Below are 20,136 nucleotides of genomic sequence, written 5' to 3'. Positions count from 1 at the left end.
GTAAAATTTATTTCCAATAAATCATGTATTCATGGTTTGCCGGGCATATATTTGCAATTTCGAGCAATGAGCTGGGATTTACGTCTTTGGGGAGTAGGTGGTGATGCAAACTACTTTTTACCAGGCTACTCCAGGCCATTTCATCTTGGATGCCCCCTTCCAGATGGAGACTATTGATGCAGTCAGAGTGCCCCTCTCACCTTCACTTTATCAGAATGATGGTGTACTCTTTTTGCAAATTTATTTTACAGAAAATTACACGCACAGTGGCGTAGCTAGGATTTTTTGAGTGGGGGCCATGGGGGGCTGTTCTTTCTTGTGGGGGGGGGCGGAGTTTACTATCTAAGCGGAGCGCCACCTTGGTTGGCGCGGAGCGTACAGAGAAAATTTGAGATTTCAGCACCCCCCAGATCGCAGGAGATGGCACCTGTGAGGCAAAATAGCAACCAAAAAGATGTGCAACTTTGGTGACAGAAATGCAAAAAAGTTTTTTCTCTTTCATGCTGACTGGCCTTGCCAACTCAGCCAGACTTTTAGCTTGAGGGAAGTTGGCATCATTGGTCGTTTCAAGCTGTCAAGGCCTTTCTCCCAACTCAAACCCCTGTGGGCTACCGGTAGATTTGCAGGATATGCCCACATGTGGACTTAAATAGCATTAGAGGAAGGGGGTGGAAGACTAACACGCATCGATGTTTCGGTAATGGTCCACATTGGTGGCTCGGTGCTTATTAGGCCATTTATTGGGTTTCTTGAGGCAGCTGTCATCAGAATCTGGCTTTTTGTGCCAATCGATGACCGATAACATGTATTGGTATGTAAATTTCTTCTTCATATATCTAGCAACAGTCTAAAAACAAATGAGTGGATTTCATTCCATTGGAGTGATCACTCGGCGCACTTCAAATTAAGAGTGAAATTTAACTCTATTGGAGTTAACCCTCACTCCTAATATGAGTGAATATAACTCTATTAGGAGTTAAGATTTACTCCAATGGAGTGGAAATTCACTCTTACACCGGAATGTGCTCAGTGATCACTCCCATGGAGTGAAATTCACCTATGTTTTTATCAGTACAGTACAGTGCATATCATCATAGACGTACGTACATACGTACTACTACGTACGTTCGTATATCAGACGCACTCGATACCCACGATACGATACGGTCCTGGAGAAACTATTTCCACTCATCATTTTTTAAGGCGATACAGTAGTGAGTATTGAACAGGCACAGCCGCATGTTTGCAGGAAATTTAGAATTCCCAATATTTTATATCTCTACCAGTAGTGAAAATCATGTTTTTCGACAGTTTCGTGGACATAAAAAGTTGTTTTGTGGAATATTCAATGACATATCAGGGGCTGATGCAGGATTTGTGACAGGGGGGGGGGGTCTGACTGGTCCAGCCGCGCCTGAACGTAAGACTATCTAAGCGGAGCGCCATCATCGGTTGGCGCGGAGCGTACAAGAAAATTTTTGGCTTTACAAACCCCCAGATGGCCGGAAACGGCACTTCCCGAGTATTCTAAGCAGCATGTACCTAGCCTGAAAATATGGATCTCATGTCTGCAATTTCAGGCCCTCCGTAGCTACGCCACTGATCACGCATGGGGCCCTTTCCCTCGAACGCGGTAAAAAAAAAATTAAAAAAAATCAGGATTTTCAAAAAGGGGGGCCCGGGCCCCCCGGGCCCCCCCCCCCCTGGATCCGCCCCTGGTATCCCCTTTGAAGGAAAAACTCAAACAGTTCAATGGCCTTATTGAGAAAAGTTTGGTCATGTGAACAGATACGCCGGTATCTGAGTAACTGGCTGTAGACAATGGAATTTTTGGTGTGGCGGGGATGAAAACTATTAAAGTGGAGATAAGAGTGCCTATCAGTGGGTTTGGCACACACCGATGTCTCTATTTTGTGATCATCGATCATGACGAGTACGTCGAGGAAGGGGATTTGCTTAGTGGACCGTTCGGTGGTAAACTTTATGGAATCGTGAAAATCATTGGCAAACGTGAAAAAAGTTGTCAAGTTCTTGTTCGCCCTTATCCCATAACATAAAAATATCATCAATATATCGTACATAGAGACATGGTTTGTAAGAGGATGAAGAAAGTAATTCTTGTTCTAGGTAGTACATAAAAATATTAGCATATGAGGGGGCCATTCGGGTACCCATGGCTGTGCCTTTGGTTTGCAGATAATGACGACCATTGAAGGTAAAATTATTATGCTCCAGTATAAACTTAATGAGCTGCGAGATCTCATCATGTTGGGTGACATCATTAGACGCCATCATCTTATTGCAAGCCAGGACACCTTCGCTATGGGGGATATTGGTGTACAGGGCAGAAACATCCATGGTTACCAGAATACAGCTACAACTACAGACTATACTGTAAAAACAAAACGGTACCAAAAGGACTTAAAATCAAGGTCCGTGCTGGTTTACCACTTTCTGATAGCGACAGCTTTGCCAATTGGAAAGGAATCCTTAAGAATGCTTCGCTTGAATTAATGGCTGTGCAAATAAGTATTTGTCGCAAAACCATTCACGAACTTAGCCAGCAAATTGATTCCAAAACCAGAAAACTGCAAAAAGAACTCCCCAAGAACGAGTTCGAAAGAAAGCTTGACTCCATCTCCAAAATTTGCTTGAACCTCTCACATACCCTAGCTTCAAGACAATGTCACAAATTGAAGAGGGATAATGTCACCCAAAGAGTTAAGTCCTCTGGTGAAATCAACTTGAAACCTCAAAAAGAACCAGGTCTCGCAGATTCCGTCGGAAAGAGATACAGACCGCATGCAACACCACCAAAAGTGCAGTTGTTACCATTGATTGCCAACTCTCGGCAGGAGAAACAAACCTACTGGTCTAAATTTTTGCCCTAAACCACGGCAAGTTAACTCTGAAACTTTCTCTTGACCTAAATCTGTTCTATCTATACGCTTACGTCTCCGTGAATTTTTTGCCGACGAAAATGGCAATAACACCACGCAACAAAGCAACGACTTGCATTCCAATTTTAAGCCAAAAAGCTCTTGGAATCCACCCAAGGCCCATTGTGCGCCTCTTGAATCATTTATTTCGGCCATTGAAGAGGATGTTAAAACACAGACCTCCGCCCCAGACTTTCGCGACAATCTCAACAAAACTGAGAGACAGGCCATTCACGAACTCCGGAAGCGCGATGACATTGTCATCAAGCCAGCCGACAAGGGTTCTGCAATTGTCGCTATGGGCAAACAATTCTACAGAGAGGAAGCAAACAGACTACTCGGCAACCCTCAACACTACAAACTCCTAGATTCTGATCCTACTCAAGAAATCACACAAAACGTGAAAAGAGTCATCCAAAAGATAGTCTCTAACGGTTCCATTGACCGCAAGTTTGGCCAAAACCTCCTGGAAAACGACCCAAAACCTGGTCGCTTTTATTTTCTGCCTAAAATTCACAAAGAAGGCAATCCCGGGAGACCCATAATATCGGGTAATGGTACAGCGACTGAAAAATTTCCAAGTTCGTGGATCTCCTCATCCAACCTCTTGTTTCGGCCCTACCGTCCTATGTGCAGGACACTACGGATTTCATCCGGAAAATTGGGGAAATAAAAAATCTTCCCTTATCAACTCTGTTAGTTACCTTGGATGTGTCTTCGTTAGACACAAATATCCCAAACGAAGAGGACATTTCGGCCTGCACAAATGCATTCAAACCGAAACGTGGCAAAACCCCCACGAAGAAAGAATTGGCCGAATTAATGCAACTTATCTTGACCAACAATAATCTGGTATTTGGCAACAATCACTACCTCTAAATTCATGGCACCGCAATGGGTACCAATATGGCACCGTCTTTTGCAAACATCTTTATTGGAAACCTCTAGAAAGATTTCGACAAAACTTGAAGCCACACACGTGGTTACGTTTCATTGACGATATCTTCATGATATGGACCCATGGCGAGGCAAATCTAAAACTCTTCATTGATGACATAAACTCGTTTCATCACACTATCAAATTTACTGCAGATTTCCTGGACATGGCGTACACTTCCTGGCAGTGGCGTAGCCACGGGGGGGGGGGGCGTGGGAGCGACATAGCGACAGCCCCCCCCCATGAAAGCTTGTCTCCCCCAGCCGCCCTCCCACTGGGATTTTGGGTGTCGAAAAGAAATTACATGTGCGGAAAATATTTCATTGGTCTGAATGGTCTCGAATCTCCACGATGACCACTCATGAACGACCTTCGACCGCGGACCGGCAGTAGGCTACATATAGTTGCTGAAAAACCTGACGTGACATATAGCGCATAGGCCGAGAAGACATCTACAGTAGTCGTACTGTACTGAAAACGCATGCATAACGACCGTCGAATTATATAATTCCTGCTCTAATAAATACAGGCGCGTAGCCGGCGACCGCCCCCCCCCCCCCCCCCCCCCCTTGTGCATATTGTTATGTACGTTTTTATGATATCACTAGTAATATCAAAATAGAAAATGCTTAAGATGCAACTTGCAAGGCCCGGGAAGTGCCATTTCCAGCGATCTGGGAGGCATTTTCATCCAAAATTTCCTTGTACGCTTCGCGCCAACTTATGGTGGCGCTACGCTTAGATAGTTTCCAATGGCGAATCTACGGCTCTGATAATTTGCCTACAGGTTCGCCCCTACCTTGGCAAATTCATCGCTACGCGCCTGAATAAATACTAATAAAAACAGCCAATCAGGATCATGTAGCCAGTGCGCATTAACTTATCAAACAAGCTAGTAAGCTATACTATACTGTTACGAGGGCCCATTGTAGCCTAACGCTAGTCACTGCTAGTGAGAAACCTAATGTTATAATGTGGAAAGTATTTAAAATTGCCTACGTGATAAATCAGTATTTGAGAAATTAGGTCGGGTTACCGTGTCAGAATGTTATAATACACGATTGTTCTGGTATATTCCTTATGATGACACGCTGGTCTCGGGTTAACGTCGGTTTACGTGAGATCGCGTGTAAGCTGTACAAATCTTCGTGGATTCTCTGGAATATTCGCGAGCGATGCAAAGGACTTCCAAGAATAGAGAAACCGGGTCGCGTTGTTACTCAGGTGTATCGAGAGAGATCTAGATGATTCTTGACATGGCGAATCGTATAAAAACCCGCCCAGATCGGAGAGTTTCTCAGTTTCTGAACGAATACAAGCGACGACAAATATTAACCCATTCTACTATATATCGTCAGTGCTCAACTACCAGTAGTTTCTGAAGGATTGAGATATCGATACCAAGATTGATTCTACACTTCCATTCAGAAGTTTGAAGAGGACTTTGCTGTGAAAGTACAGTTTTCCAGTGTTTATTTCGGAGAAGGTGAAGAATTTCTGTCTCCGTTGAGGAAGTTCGTTACGCCAGGAGTTAGTGGCTATAAAGCCGATTTTGGACTGACTCTGGTAATATTTAGTCGGCGAGAAGTTCGACTTGTGCTTCACTCTATTGTGGCTGGAAGTCCGTCTTCTATTTTGGAGCATCGCCGGAAAGAAGGTGACTGCTGTTTCTGGGATCGCGAGAAACTTCGTCGAGGACCAGTGAATTTCGCGGTACAACGGACCGAGAATCGTCGTCATCGAGGTCGTGGCCGCTGTGGGATATCGCCGTTGGAAGAGACCAGCGTGTTTTAAAGTGTATCCTATCTTGTTAAGTTTGTGAGTAATTTTCTATATATTTGTAATTACCACTTGTTGTTGTTGGTTCGAAATCCATTGTTCAATATAGTTTACGTTTTCATTTAAAATCTCTAGACTCGTCAATTTGTCTGTGTTCCTTACGGAAACGAACCCAGGCTTGTGTCTCGTTAAAAATTAGTTATCGAGACCTCTCGCATTCCAACGTAACAATACCCTTATAGAAAGGTGGTTTCCAGTACTGGAATGCCAAAGAAGATGTTAAAAGGTAAAAAATGCTGACATCATACAGGTTTCTCACATCATTGCTCGCGTCATTGCCTCGATTGCCTCGTTACATTTTCAATCTGGTTTTCACTTCTGGGACGTACCCTGAATCCCTGATGCTATTAAAACCGCTAAAAAAAAAATTCAAGAAAGGAGACAATACTATCGCTGAGAACTACCGGCCAATCAGTCTATCACCCTAATAATATTTCACACGCAATCTTTCATGTCAGTTTGACATATACAAGGGCGGCGGAACCGGGGGGGGGCACAAGGGGAACGTGCCCCCCACTTTTCCTCAGGTTAAAAATGTGCCCTTTTTCTACATAAAAAATTGTACTCTTGATCACCTTATTAGGTCAGCGATATTTCAGTAAGAGATCTAATCCTAATTTAAAAGTATTATTGAATTTCTGTGGGTCAAACTCGGTGAGTGCCATTATGCATATTCAATTTGTCAAAAAAATCCTAATACATTTCCAAAAATTCATTGCTCTATTACATTGTGACTTTGTAATAAGCAGAAGCCATTTATAGCCTACTATGAAAAATGAGTATAGTTTTAATATCCCATAACCTACCCCATCCTTTCGTATTTTGACATATTTCATTTGCTTTCATGCATGTATCGATCGCGTGTGCAGGGACTTGGACTGTATAATGATTTCACCTCATTTTGTCTCGAAAGAAAACTTGTTCCTTGTTTCCCAATTTGCACATTGGATATTGCAGTGCTGCATTATTTCCTTGAGGGGGGGGGGGGCAGTGGCGAAGCGTCCATACAGTCAGAGGGGCGGATTCCCCCCCCCCCCCTGACGGACTCAAATGGACTGCTGGGGCCCTTTTCAGCTTTTTACCACTTTTTACTTATTCGCGATTATTGACTTTTCTATTGCGCTCTCAAATGCCTATTGACATTTTTTACATTTTGTTGGTGTAATTTTCTGACAAAATGGCGATGACACCTATTTATTCTTCGTTTATCTGCAAATTAGAAAGGCCCGAAAAGGGTCATTTCCGGCGATCTAGGGAGTATCTTTACTCAAAAATTTTCTGTACGCTCCGCGCCAACCTATGCTGGCGCTCCGCTTAGATAGTGTCGAAAGCGCCCCTACAGACCATTATCGCCTCCGACCAATACCCCTAGCTCCGCCACTGGGGGGGGGGGGGGGCGTTAACGGAGTGATGTGTATACGCAACTAAGATAATACAATAAGAGTTATAAAAGGTACTAAATATCAGGCTGCATCAGTCAAATCGAATTTCTGCAAAGTGCCCTTCGAAGTCGGTGCCCCCCCCCCAGATTAAAAGTGCTTCCGCCGCCCTTGGACATATAGTTCGGTCATTTCAGTATGTTACCTGCCCGAGAGCCCAGTCAATCTTTCCTTATATATTTTCCACGCTCAATTTGCAGATTTGTCGAAAAAATGTCAACGCCGGTGTCAAACTCACAAAAGATATGATATGATATTTCAAAGTAACTTACCAGACTGTTTTTTCCCCTTCTATTTCACTAAACTATTTGATGACCATATCAAGACATGAGATCTCAAAATAAAGGATGTTAAGAAAACTTTAGAGCAGCTTAGAAGGCCTGGGAAGTGTCATTTCCAACGATCTAGGAGGCCTTTTTAGATATAAAAAAATTCGCCGTCATAAATCGTCATATCCGGCAGCTACATCGTATACCGACAAAGCTACTATGTATACGTCTACGGACAAATTGTATTATTTTTTCTACTTGTCAACTTTGAGGTTATAAAAATTTGAGTAATGCAGGTGCGACAATTAAAATATTACAGTTGACTTGATCCTAATCTAAGAAACACCAAGCTTGACTGACCTGTTTAACTGACTTCAGAGAAAAAGTCGGACTGTCAGAGCTAGTCATGCATTTTATGCGTTTACCAAATTCTCTCGTTAAAGTAAAATATTCGAAGTTTTGATTTCACATTTTTTTTAAATAAATGACTGATTATTGTAAAGAAATACATCGTTCACATTTCAAAGTTGTCAAGCTACCATATGGTTCAGCAGGTCACAGGTGTTGATTATATCGCGTTGTTTACTAGTGACCGACGTTCGTCTGTTACTAAAAACTGCAACATTCTCCCTTGCATCAAGATTTCCTTTATATCCGTAATATTACGCTAAGAAAATGCTAAGTGTTCCAGGTGTTTTGTCCCTGGATCCCGGGAATTCGAAATACATTCCGATGAAATTGGAACACGTATAATGCATTTCTGAGTTTAACATAGCTACAAGAGAAGTTGTCTGAAACCATTATATCTTCCTGGGTTGGGTTGGAATACGTTTCTCTTTTCAGGCATGTGTGTTTGGTCAGTGGCGTAGCTAGGATTTTTTGAGTGGGGGGGGGGCATGGGGGGCTGTTCTTTCTTGTGGGGGGGGGGGGCGGAGGTTACTATCTAAGCGGAGCGCCACCTTGGTTGGCGCGGAGCGTACCGAAAAGATTTCAGCACCCCCCAGATCGCAGGAGATGGCACCTGTGAGGCAAAATAGCAACCAAAAAGATGTGCAACTTTGGTGACAGAAATGCAAAAAAAGTATTTTCTCTTTCATGCTGACTGGCCTTGCCAACTCAGCCAGACTTTTAACTTGAGGGAAGTTGGCATCATTTGTCGTTTCAAGGTGTCAAGGCCTTTCTCACAACTCAAACCCCTGTGAGCTACCGGTAGGTTTGCAGGATATGCCCACATGTGGACTTAAATAGCATTAGAGGAAGGGGATGGAAGACTAACACGCATCGATGTTTCGGTAATGGTCCACATTGGTGGCTCGGTGCTAATTAGGCCATTTATTGGGTTTCTTGAGACAGCTGTCATCAGAATCTGGGTTTTTGTGCCAATCGATGACCGATAACATGTATTGGTATGTAAATTTCTTCTTCATATATCTAGCAACACTCTAAAAACAAATGAGTGGATTTCATTCCATTGGAGTGATCACTCGGCGCACTTCAAATTAAGAGTGAATTTCAGAATTCCCAATATTTTATATCTCTACCAGTAGTGGAAAATCATGTTTCGACAGTTTCGTGGCCATAAAAAAAGTTGTTTTAAGGAATATTCAATGACATATATTCATTTGACTCGAGGCAATATATGAATACCTGATGGAGCCAATCTTCAGGATTTTCAAAGTTGTAGGCACGACTATCAGAGCCGTATATAGAGAGAGTTTGGCCAACCATGTAACCGATTTGGATTGGTCGAGAGAGAAAAAGGCCAACACAGGGTGGTAAAATAGGTCCACTTGAAAACTTTATAGCAGGCGACACGCATACTCACAGTGTATAGACTATCGTTTGTGTACACGAAAAAAAGTACGAAATTATGAAAGAAATGGTGCTGGGGATGCTGCAATCGGTCAGAACATGGATATTGTTGTTTGATTTTCCGACTGACCATAAAAGAAGAGGAATTTTTTGGAAGTAGAAAGAACAAGATGGAGATCTAATGAAAAAAGTCTGTGTAGCCTAGGCCCATACTAGCCATAGGCCCTAGTGTAATACGAGTAATGTACAAGCAATGCGAGAATTTTACGTCAGACTGGTTTCTGTAATTACATGCATGGCTATTCTCTCTCGTTTTACGATCCACAAATTCGATTTCATTATGCCAGCTCTCCTAATCATAGGCATGGCAGTTTCAGTCGCACATATAGTTATCCTAATTCCTAGTTATTGTATGCCTAGGCTATGCCTAGCCTAAAAAAGTATCACTTTTAGTTTAATGTAAAAGGGTGGGCTAGCCTCTAGGCATCACGTAAAGCCCTAATCCTTAGTTAAGCCCGAAGCATAAGTTAAGCCTGGGCTTAGTTAGACCTGGACCATTCTTGCTATTACTACAACTGTTATAGCACATTACATAATATGGCACAGTATAAGGCCCAATTAAACTAGGTCTAAGGAAAACAAAGTAGCCTAGGCCTAAACTAGTTAGGCTAGGTCTATACTCATTGGCAACTTGTGGGTTGTGTACACATACAGGCCTAATTATATAGACCCTTTTAGTATGCCATAAACAAGTGCCCAAATGGTTAAATGATCTTGGTTTGTGTTAATTGTCAGCATTGGCCTAGCCTTTTTAGGCTAACATGAATTCAGCCTAATTTTTTCTTCTTCAAAAGTATAGCCTAGGCCTTGGTTTAATTTGGATGCAGTCAACTATCATTTATCAAAGTTGCATCAGTACCTCCTTATTCCCTTAATTGATACCCACATTGATGATTGAAGTTAAAAAAAATCTTTTTAAATTATCTTTAGACAGTAAATTTTAACTCCCTGAATTTCAGGACTTTTTTTACAAATCAAAGGTGACATGTGCTCTGAAGAAAAACTCCTTACATAAAAAGCCACAGTTAGCAGACTGTGATAAAGACGAACCTGGTGAGTGACTACTAGACTGAAATCCAGTTCCTGCAACCACAGCAATAAAGTCTTTGTTTTAATCAATGCACTTGTGTGTTTGAAACTTTCAAATGGACACTCAATGGCAGTTGGTTAAGATATAAGGTTTTACCTTCATCATGGAGAGTTGAAGGGAATCTGCCTCATCATCTGAATGATGGACTCAAGGATAGCAACAAATCATGATTGGATAATGATTTTGAGCAAGTAAATATCTGGCAATTTGAAACTTTGTATAACTTTTTTACATATTATTTAAGCTGTTTAGCTCACACACAAGCAAATGATCAAGTGACAACAACCGATGCAGTATATTTAAAGGTATTGAAGACTTGCCCTACACCGCATGCCGCGCTCTGAAAAAGTTTACTTTCCGTTGCTTGCAAGTGAAGTTTTTTTGTGTCGCTGCAAAATGCAGACAGTAATAAAACCTGATACCTTGTTATCTTTTATCTAGACCTGAGATGTCCACGCTGCTATGTGCACTGTGTTGTGGGTATTGAGTGTGATGTTTGTATTGACTGTACACTAATGTCTATTTACAGATGGTAGCAAACTGTGTGTGTATTTTCTGGGATCAATGGTGGTGTCTAACACTTCTGTTACACCGCATTCGAAACTAGGTCAGATAACCGGCATGAGACGTTTCTTTGTGCGGGAGTCTCCACACCCTTTAAGGAGAAGTATTTATATCCCATTAATAGAGAAAGAATTATGTTTCAATTGGTAGCATGCAACTTAAAATTTTGCAAACATTAGATACAATCAAACAATAACAAGGTTCATTTACAAGGTAATCTACTGCCCTTTATTTCACATTAGTCTGTCATATCAGAAGGTCACAGCTTTCAATAATTATACAAACAAATGCCCTTGATGGGTGCTTCGTTAGATTCCTGCAATTTTCAAGTTTATCAATGTAATAAGTTCTGAATGTGGCAATGTGGAGAAGCTTTGGGATAATCTGTGGATAAGACTGCCAGACTATCAACAAGATTCCACATCCATGCAACTCCAACTGCTTCCTTCACCTCCTTGCAGATGTACCACATGTCCAAAAAAAAGTCAGCATTGGTTAATGTAATTAAAATCTGGCTTCCTCCTGAGCTGGCAAATACACATGAATTGTCAAGTACAGAGGTCAGTGTGAAACCACTGAAAGATCTTCTCAGCTTTCAAGAAAACAAAGACTTGAAGCCAAATTGACAGAGGCCACACTGATACCATTCCACTCTCATAAGATGAAGGTATCACACACACTTCATTTTGCTTCTGCGATGCAGTGCCTGGTAGACTGTGAGGGTCACCCAATGGATGTTTTAAAAACTGCCTGGTTTATAGAGCTCTGCAACAGATAATTCATCCTAATGTCTAGTCGTCATCCTGTCATGGCCTTGAGCAAGTTGAACCCACTTCAACACAAAGCAGCTATTGAATTCTTGTCTAGGTACTGTCAAATCCACATCACCATCATTGCTGGTTCCAGCTACGCTGACCATGATAAAAGAGTACAATGAGGGTTTTTTAATTCACCCAACAGAGCTTGCATTCCAGTACCTTTGGGCAGCTGAAAAGATATTCAGAAATTGTTATATATGAGTGTGTTTGTATGCATGCATATGTGTGATTTTCTTGCTTTACTCCATTTTGATAAGCTATGTAACGTGGAAACCTGCCAATCATATGTTTGAAATAGGAAAGGCTGAAACGATTCTTAAATGAAAAGCTTAACGACTTCTTGCATTTTTATACATCACTGTTCAGGTAAGGCCAGTAAGGGCAGTATGAAGAATAAGTAACAATTAATAATTATCATTATGGCCATTTGCTGTCTGCATAATAACAAACTGAATGATGTCATCAGCCCTGTGCTCAGTTGACAACACTGACAAGTAGGCACACTATGTCAGTGTGATCCATGAAACCTTATTAAGGACATGACCGTATAGTATATATGTTAATGGAAAATACATAAGCTACAACATACACCAGTATTCAGTTGTTGCAGGGTTTTTTTTCTCGACAGAACCATTCAATCTGTTGCACCTACTATAGCCTAGTACTACATTCCTGAGAAATTAACACCACAATATCAGTCTTAGGTTTGCCCACAGACTCCCAACTATTGCTAACTCCTACACTCAAGTATATAGTTTAGTTTAGTAGAAAAAAAGACCAGGAGAGACATTCAAGTCCCCATTAAGGACCCTAAGGCTATATGAGAGGAATAAAACCGAGGACATCAAATGTCATACCCAATTACAATGCTTAATGTACTCATCCAAAGTATTCTTAAACCCATTCACACTACTTGCAATTCAACCTTCTCAGGCAAACCATTCCATCCATTCACAACCCTTGTATAAGTTGTATTAGACTTTAGAGAAAAAGTTATGCCGAATATTAATCCTACTATGTAACTTCTGGAGTTTAATACAATGACCTCTGGTACAACTACTTTTTGGCAAACCTGAAAAGATCAGTGAAGCATAAATTGTCATTTTATGTGTAGGCCTACTTTATTTAATTGAAGGATCTATTAATGTAGGCCTGATGCTATAGTTGTGCGTCTGTAATCTAGCCTAGCCAGGACTGTGATGTGTGCTTTTCGTGTGTATGACTAAAGTAGGACTAGTAGTATGAGGCGTAAAATAAAACAAGTGTAATGACAGGTTTTCAGCTAGTTTTCTATGCATTTCAGGTGTGAAGATAAACGTAAATGTCATTAACTAACGCATACTCTAATTCATTACCTGATATCCATTTTGTTCCTCGTATGCCTGTCCAGGGCCGTCTTAAGAGATCACCGGGCCCTGGGCCCGGCAATGGAGGGGGCCTCTCAATCAAGTGAGTTCGAAAAAGGTTGCGTGAAAAATTGACATCCTTGACAATCGCTCAGCCATAGATATGCCTGCATTTACCACCCTCCCTATGTCGTGCATAAAGCATAAAACTTTAGCTGAATAACAAACGTGTTACAGGCGCGGCGGAACGGGAAAATTATTGGGGGGGGGGGGGGAGAGATGATATGTGGAGACTATCAGAGCCTTATATAGAGAGAGTTGCGACAACTGAAATTTGGGCGCCATTTTGGGGCCAAATGGGCAACATACAGTATGTGTGGGAATGGACGTTCAGGTGGATAGGGGAATTTTTCGATGGCATTGTAGAAGTGTGAGCGGGATTCTGGGTTTTATTTTTGGCCTGATAATGTTGTGGTGCTTTTGGGCGCCGAGGCTGTGTAAGTAGGGCGTCGAGTGTTGAACGGGAGGGGGGGGGGGGAGGGATTGGCTGCGCTCAAGTTCAAGGGGATGAGGTTGGCACATTTGGAAGTCCAAATTCAACAGTTGATATTCTGGTACGGTAAAATTGTATTATGACTGGTTATATATCATATTGTAACACATATTGCACAGTTGCGGAATAATGTACATTCTTCCATTGTTGCCATGGTAACCAAACAAAGCCTGTGATTGGTCAAAATTGGGATTAACTGTAACTTGAGCTAGCAATGGCTGATGAAGTTGATATTTGGACATGTGACTGGAACTGACATGTTGCACAGAATCATGAAGCTAGGTCTTTGAAAATTGGTTGCTATGGTAACTAAATGGACCAATCACATCAGGTTTGGGGCGATTACATCTGAATGTAATCGATTACGATTACTTGAGAATGTATGATTACGATTACGATTACAGCCTAAAGTTGAAGTAATCGATTACGATTACATTGTAATGTAATCGTGATTACAATCATGATTACATTGTGGTTACTTGCACAATCCTCTGCATATCTGTTTAATATAACTCTCTGCCGGGAAATAGGGCAATGAAATAGGGCAAGGGAAGGGCATTTACAGTATATACGGACAAAATTGTGGAAGTATATCTAGAATTCCTACCAGGCATTACACATTTATGCCTTAACACGTTTAAGATGTGTAACCCATAAGTCCAGTAAAAAATACAATTTAAACAGACAAAGAGTAAACAGACAAATACTAAAGTAAAACAAATGAAGATTTTCATGCAACACTTTATTTCAAATGTATGAAATACGAATAATAAATTGCAGCTGACAGGACTTTACCACCATAATATGATCCAAACTGGGTGCTGTAAGGAATTTACACTAATCTGGAACTCACATCGCAAATATATGGTATATGTGAGTAGGATATTTCAGCGTTATGAGAACTAAGCTGCTGCTGGAATTTGAAAAGATCTACTTCAGAATATTTTTGTATGAGAGTCAGGCTTTTATCTACGAATTTTATGTCTAATAACTTGAAAAAGCTGCATCTATATACTATAGGATCCAAAAAGTCAGAAATTCTTCAAAATACCAATTGAGCCTCTATTACTAGGCATGGGCTTCTATTATTAATGGATAAGGTAATCGTGACCAGACAACACCCCCCGGACAACCCCTCCCCCAACAGAAGCATAAATATGTTGTCAGAAGTCGAAAATTAGAGAAGTTTTCTTTTGGGGGGGGATTGCTGGGGTGGGGTGAGTTGCCCGCCAACCATGGTAAAATGCTAGGCCTAGGCTCAGTCAAATTGAATTTCCTGGGTTATGTCCTCTTTTGCTTGGAACTGCCCGGTTGTAAGAATGTGAATTAGGATCTGTATACCGTACCTATGTATGACATGGACAAACATGATTCCTGAGCCTAATTTGGCCTATGGTTTTCAGTTGACTCTGTTAGTTTTACCTGCTACCCTCTAACAGGACACAATGTTCTAGGAAATATTTTTACCTAGCCTACAGTGATATTTTAGTAACCTAATTTTTCAATATTATTTCATAAAAGATAGTGGAGTTCTGGACCAGTTCAATTCAAATCATCAAGTGCAAAGCAGAATGATTAATCATTTCAATGGTCTGCCAGATCGCCACCCAAATTTTCATAAATAGTAATCCGAACAAGCTCATGACTCAATGGAGCCAAGCAGTTTTTCATTAGGGGGCTAGGCTAGCCCTTGGTGATTTGTATTGCACACTGTGCTTCGTAGATCCCCGATTTGTCTTGCCACGCTGGAGCCTTCAATTTAAGGAATATACCCACTAAACTTTGCAGAGATATTTTTATGCACCTTATAACAGATCTCATCCCAACATCGCAACTTTCTTGATCAGAACTTGTTAAAAATAGACCATTTTCATGCCTGAAATTTATGCTGTTTTCTGTGATGTTAACTATGCGTGTATGTACACTGCACAGTGCACCATACATAGCTGTAAGGACTGTGTGGTGTAACCCACAGTCCTGGTTATCAGGGATGTAAGTGCAGCCAAAAAAACCCGGAAAACTATTCGGAGAAACCGGGGAAATGTCGTCCTAACGCATCCTACTCCTAGCTCTGAATACTTACGCACTATCGTCATGTTAGGCTAGCTCAAAAGTATATTAGCGCTCTAACACATCATACCCCTAGTTCTGACTACTTACACACTATCGTTATGTTAGGCTAGCTCCAAGTAACGAATACGTCGCAGCGAAATCCGGAATAAAAAACAGTCTCACATTTGAAAGCGATCACGAATATCGACTCTCATATGCGTATCCCGTAGATTTACCCGCTCACAAATATCACAAGCGTTATTTCCGAAACTTATGTCGAGCACCAGCAGTTACGAATCAACGTGAATTAGGCAAGGTTTTTCAACGACAGAAATGAGCTATGGCGATTTGAAGTTCGCACGTACGCAACGATGTTCACATGGCACACACAATGTTGTACAGTGCAATGCGATGTGTAACAGGAAATGGTATTTTGGTTGATCGATGAGTGAAAATTGAAGTTAGCTTGCTGCAACGGGCCAGGCATTTTTGCCGCGTTGTGTATTTGATATTTGTACAATTTTGTGGAACTTTATTGGAATTAAAAAAAAAAACGGATTTCCGTAAAAATACGGAAGACTTACATCCCTGTGGTTATGGACTAGGCTAGGCCTAGTGTTACGAATCTTAGTTCATTGTACTAGGCCTAGGTGAAGTACTCACATCACAAAGTTTGTGATTGGAGTTCGCCTTCCAGTGAAGCCTGTTTACTTTTGCCTCCCATGTTTTCCTCCTATCTAGGTTTGTTGGGAATCTGAAAAGTTTTGAACCGTTTTCGGGACGATTTGAACAGCCCCACGCTGAACAGCCAGGCATTTTGTGATGGCAGCGCATATGCTGACTGCTCGAACGTACGTTGTTGCAGAATTAGTTGGCCCCAAAATGGTGCCATGAGGTCACGTGATCGAAAATTCCGGGACCCGAGTTGTCGCAACTCTCTCTATATAAGGCTCTGGAGACTATCTAAGCGGAGCGCCACCATCGGTTGGCGCTGAGCGTACAAGAAAATTTTGGGTTTTTCAAACCGCCAGATGGCCGGAAACGGCACTTCCCGAGTGTTTTATGCTGCGAATATCTAGCCCTAAAATATGGGTCTCAAGCCTGCAATTTCTCAGATTGCACGTAAAAATCTGTAAAAACATTGTAATTTGTACATTCGATGGTGTTTTAAGAGAGTAGCTGTTACTCGTAGTGTACTCGCAAAGACGTTTTTGAGTGTAGTAAGGGGATGTTGGAGAACTGGCTGAAATGAGGCAAGTCGTTGGCCTAACACGAAGTTGTGTTGCGCTTACCGGTACTCACAATCACTGCTTCCACTTTTCACGGGGGTGAAGACGCGGTTTGGGTGACAATGTGGTCTATAGCCAGGGGACGGGCCGAGGGTCTCCCCAGCATTTACTAAAATTATTACACCTATATAGTATACGTGTGCATCGGACAGATCGACAAGTAAGCATTGAAAAATGTGCAGATGCACGTTTCGGAGCCTTGGTAAATATTGGGGGGGGGGGGGGGCTTATCATGCATTTGCCCCCTCAATTTTTTCATTGGGGGACTGAGCCCCTCCTCCCCAAGCCACCCCCACCGGTTCAGCCGCCACTGACGTGATATATCTAAAAGCTGAAATACATTATAGAAGAGTAATCTTCCAGTTGCCCTCCATCCCTTCCCTAACAATACTGGACTCACCATTTGTAACACCCTTGTGTTGAGTCTTTCAACTGGGGAAACTAACGGAACTTGCGGCATTTCTTGATCGTAAACTGTTGTATGATAGGCTGAAAGTCAATCTTTTTGAGGATGTCGCTTTCTGTGCACATGAGAGAGGGCCTATTAAGTCGCCATTGCCCCATTCTGTTCCGGAGATTATTCTTGATTAGTTTTAACCTTGAAAATGAACGTTCCCTAGTACAATTTGTAACCATCATGCATAGGGCAATTCGCGGACCCGAGTTGTCTGGTGTTGTAAGCCTTCGGGGCATTGTATATTCAAGGGTTGCCAACTCAGATTCGAATATTTAATATCAAACTCTCAAGTGTTTCACCAACTCTCGTCACAAGTTGTCAAGTATTGAATTCAATCAGGCATAATGGCCTATTCAATAAGTTTTCCTCCCAGATTAAGACATGGGGTTACTACGATTGCGGGGCCCTGACATCGCGGGGCCCTGGGCCAGGGCCCAGTGGGCCCATGCGTTAAGACGGCCCTGTGCCTGTCAAAATCTGACATTCTGAGTCGCTTCGTTTGTTCGCAACGAGCACAGTGTGCAAAGCTGCTATATATTGTGTGTGGTGTTTTTCGTGTTTCGCGCAACTGGTAACGACAACTGGACCTATTTTGATCAACGAGGTAAATGAATCTGGAGGATTCATGTCAATTGGGTGCGCGCGTACCATGTATGGAGGGTCATGTGATGTGTTCCAGGGTGGTACTATACTGATATTTCTCTGTAACAGTTCGAGAACAGTGTTAGTGACTTCGTGAAAGATTGGTCGGTTCGGACATGGGAACCAACGGCATAAGAAGGTACTGGTACTTCAGGCCTACGAAATAGTGCTAATATGCTAACTTTCAACCTTATTCTCTTGAATTAAGGCAGGCTTTCTACATAATCTTACTTATTAATACAGCTCTAGGGGCAAGCTTTGTCTCATATGGCCTATCGTTATTACTACACGCTATAAGTGAATGTAGAAATGGGAAATGTGGGGAAATGTTTAGTTCAGTGCAACCACGGAGTTCTCCATGGAACAGAGCCTAATGCTGCTCGACGGGAATATAGCTATCACGTTAGGCTACAGGCACGGTTATTGCTAGGTAACGGGTGTCGTCTGCTGCTCTAAGCACGCAAACTCATTTACGTACTAGTTGGGTGAAATCATCATGTGTAATAGGGAGAGTAGTATATTAGTACCACCCTGGAACACATCACATGACCCTCCATACATGGTACGCGCGTACGCCCGTATTTACTGTGTGATAGTTTCTCCAGATTCATTTACCTCGTTGATTTTGATGCCCATGGTTTGCGTGTGACGTCACAAATCGCCAGTTGGCCAAACTCTCTAAATATACGGCTCTGACGACTATCAGAGCCGTATATAGAGAGAGTTTGGCCAACTGGCGATTTGTGACGTCACACGCAAACCATGGGCATCAAAATAGGTCCAGTTGTCGTTACCAGTTGCGCGAAATACGAAAAACACCACACACAATATATAGCAACTTTGCACACTGTGCTCGTTGCGAACAAACGAAGCGACTCAGAATGTCAGATTTTGACAAGCATACGAGGAACAAAATGGATATCAGGTAATGAATTAGAGTATGCGTTAGTTAATGACATTTACGTTTATCTTCACACCTGAAATGCATAGAAAACTAGCTGAAAACCTGTCATTACACTTGTTTTATTTTACGCCTCATACTACTAGTCCTACTTTAGTCATACAAACGAAAAGCACACATCACAGTCCTGGCTAGGCTAGATTACAGACGCACAACTATAGCATCAGGCCTACATTAATAGATCCTTCAATGAATAAAGTAGGCCTACATATAAAATGACAATTTATGCTTCACTGATCTTTTCAGGTTTGCCAAAAAGTAGTTGTACCAGAGGTCATTGTATTAAACTCCAGAAGTTACATAGTAGGATTAATATTCGGCATAACTTTTTCTCTAAAGTCTAATACAACTTATACAAGGGTTGTGAATGGATGGAATGGTTTGCCTGAGAAGGTTGAATTGCAAGTAGTGTGAATGGGTTTAAGAATACTTTGGATGAGTACATTAAGCATTGTAATTGGGTATGACATTTGATGTCCTCGGTTTTATTCCTCTCATATAGCCTTAGGGTCCTTAATGGGGACTTGAATGTCTCTCCTGGTCTTTTTTTCTACTAAACTAAACTATATACTTGAGTGTAGGAGTTAGCAATAGTTGGGAGTCTGTGGGCAAACCTAAGAATGATATTGTGGTGTTAATTTCTCAGGAATGTAGTACTAGGCTATAGTTGGTGCAACAGATTGAATGGGTCTGTCGAGAAAAAAAAAACCTGCAACAACTGAATACTGGTGTATGTTGTAGCTTATGTATTTTCCATTAACATATATACTATACGGTCATGTCCTTAATAAGGTTTCATGGATCACACTGACATAGTGTGCCTACTTGTCAGTGTTGTCAACTGAGCACAGGGCTGATGACATCATTCAGTTTGTTATTATGCAGACAGCAAATGGCCATAATGATAATTATTAATTGTTACTTACTCTTCATACTGCCCTTACTGGCCTTACCTGAACAGTGATGTATAAAAATGCAAGAAGTCGTTAAGCTTTTCTTTTAAGAATCGTTTCAGCCTGTCCTATTTCAAACATATGATTGGCAGGTTTCCGCGTTACATAGCTTATCA

At 41.7% G+C, this 20,136-nt stretch overlaps 1 long non-coding RNA gene across 1 annotated transcript; it reads right to left on the bottom strand.

The window, feature by feature from the left end:
- Positions 1 to 10,860: 10,860 nt before the first annotated feature.
- On the bottom strand, positions 10,861 to 18,026 carry LOC139966810 (uncharacterized). The gene is made up of 3 exons (XR_011792767.1): positions 17,932 to 18,026; positions 13,123 to 13,149; positions 10,861 to 11,936 (listed from the first exon to the last, which is right to left on the bottom strand). It is a non-coding gene; the product is annotated as an uncharacterized lncRNA (long non-coding RNA).
- Positions 18,027 to 20,136: the final 2,110 nt, after the last annotated feature.

The sequence above is a fragment of the Apostichopus japonicus genome, chromosome 4 (genome assembly GCF_037975245.1).
Source record: "Apostichopus japonicus isolate 1M-3 chromosome 4, ASM3797524v1, whole genome shotgun sequence".
In the NCBI taxonomy this organism is placed as follows: Eukaryota; Metazoa; Echinodermata; class Holothuroidea; order Aspidochirotida; family Stichopodidae; genus Apostichopus; species Apostichopus japonicus.
Note: the sequence above shows the minus strand (reverse complement) of the source record. Positions and strands in the feature narration are given on the sequence as shown.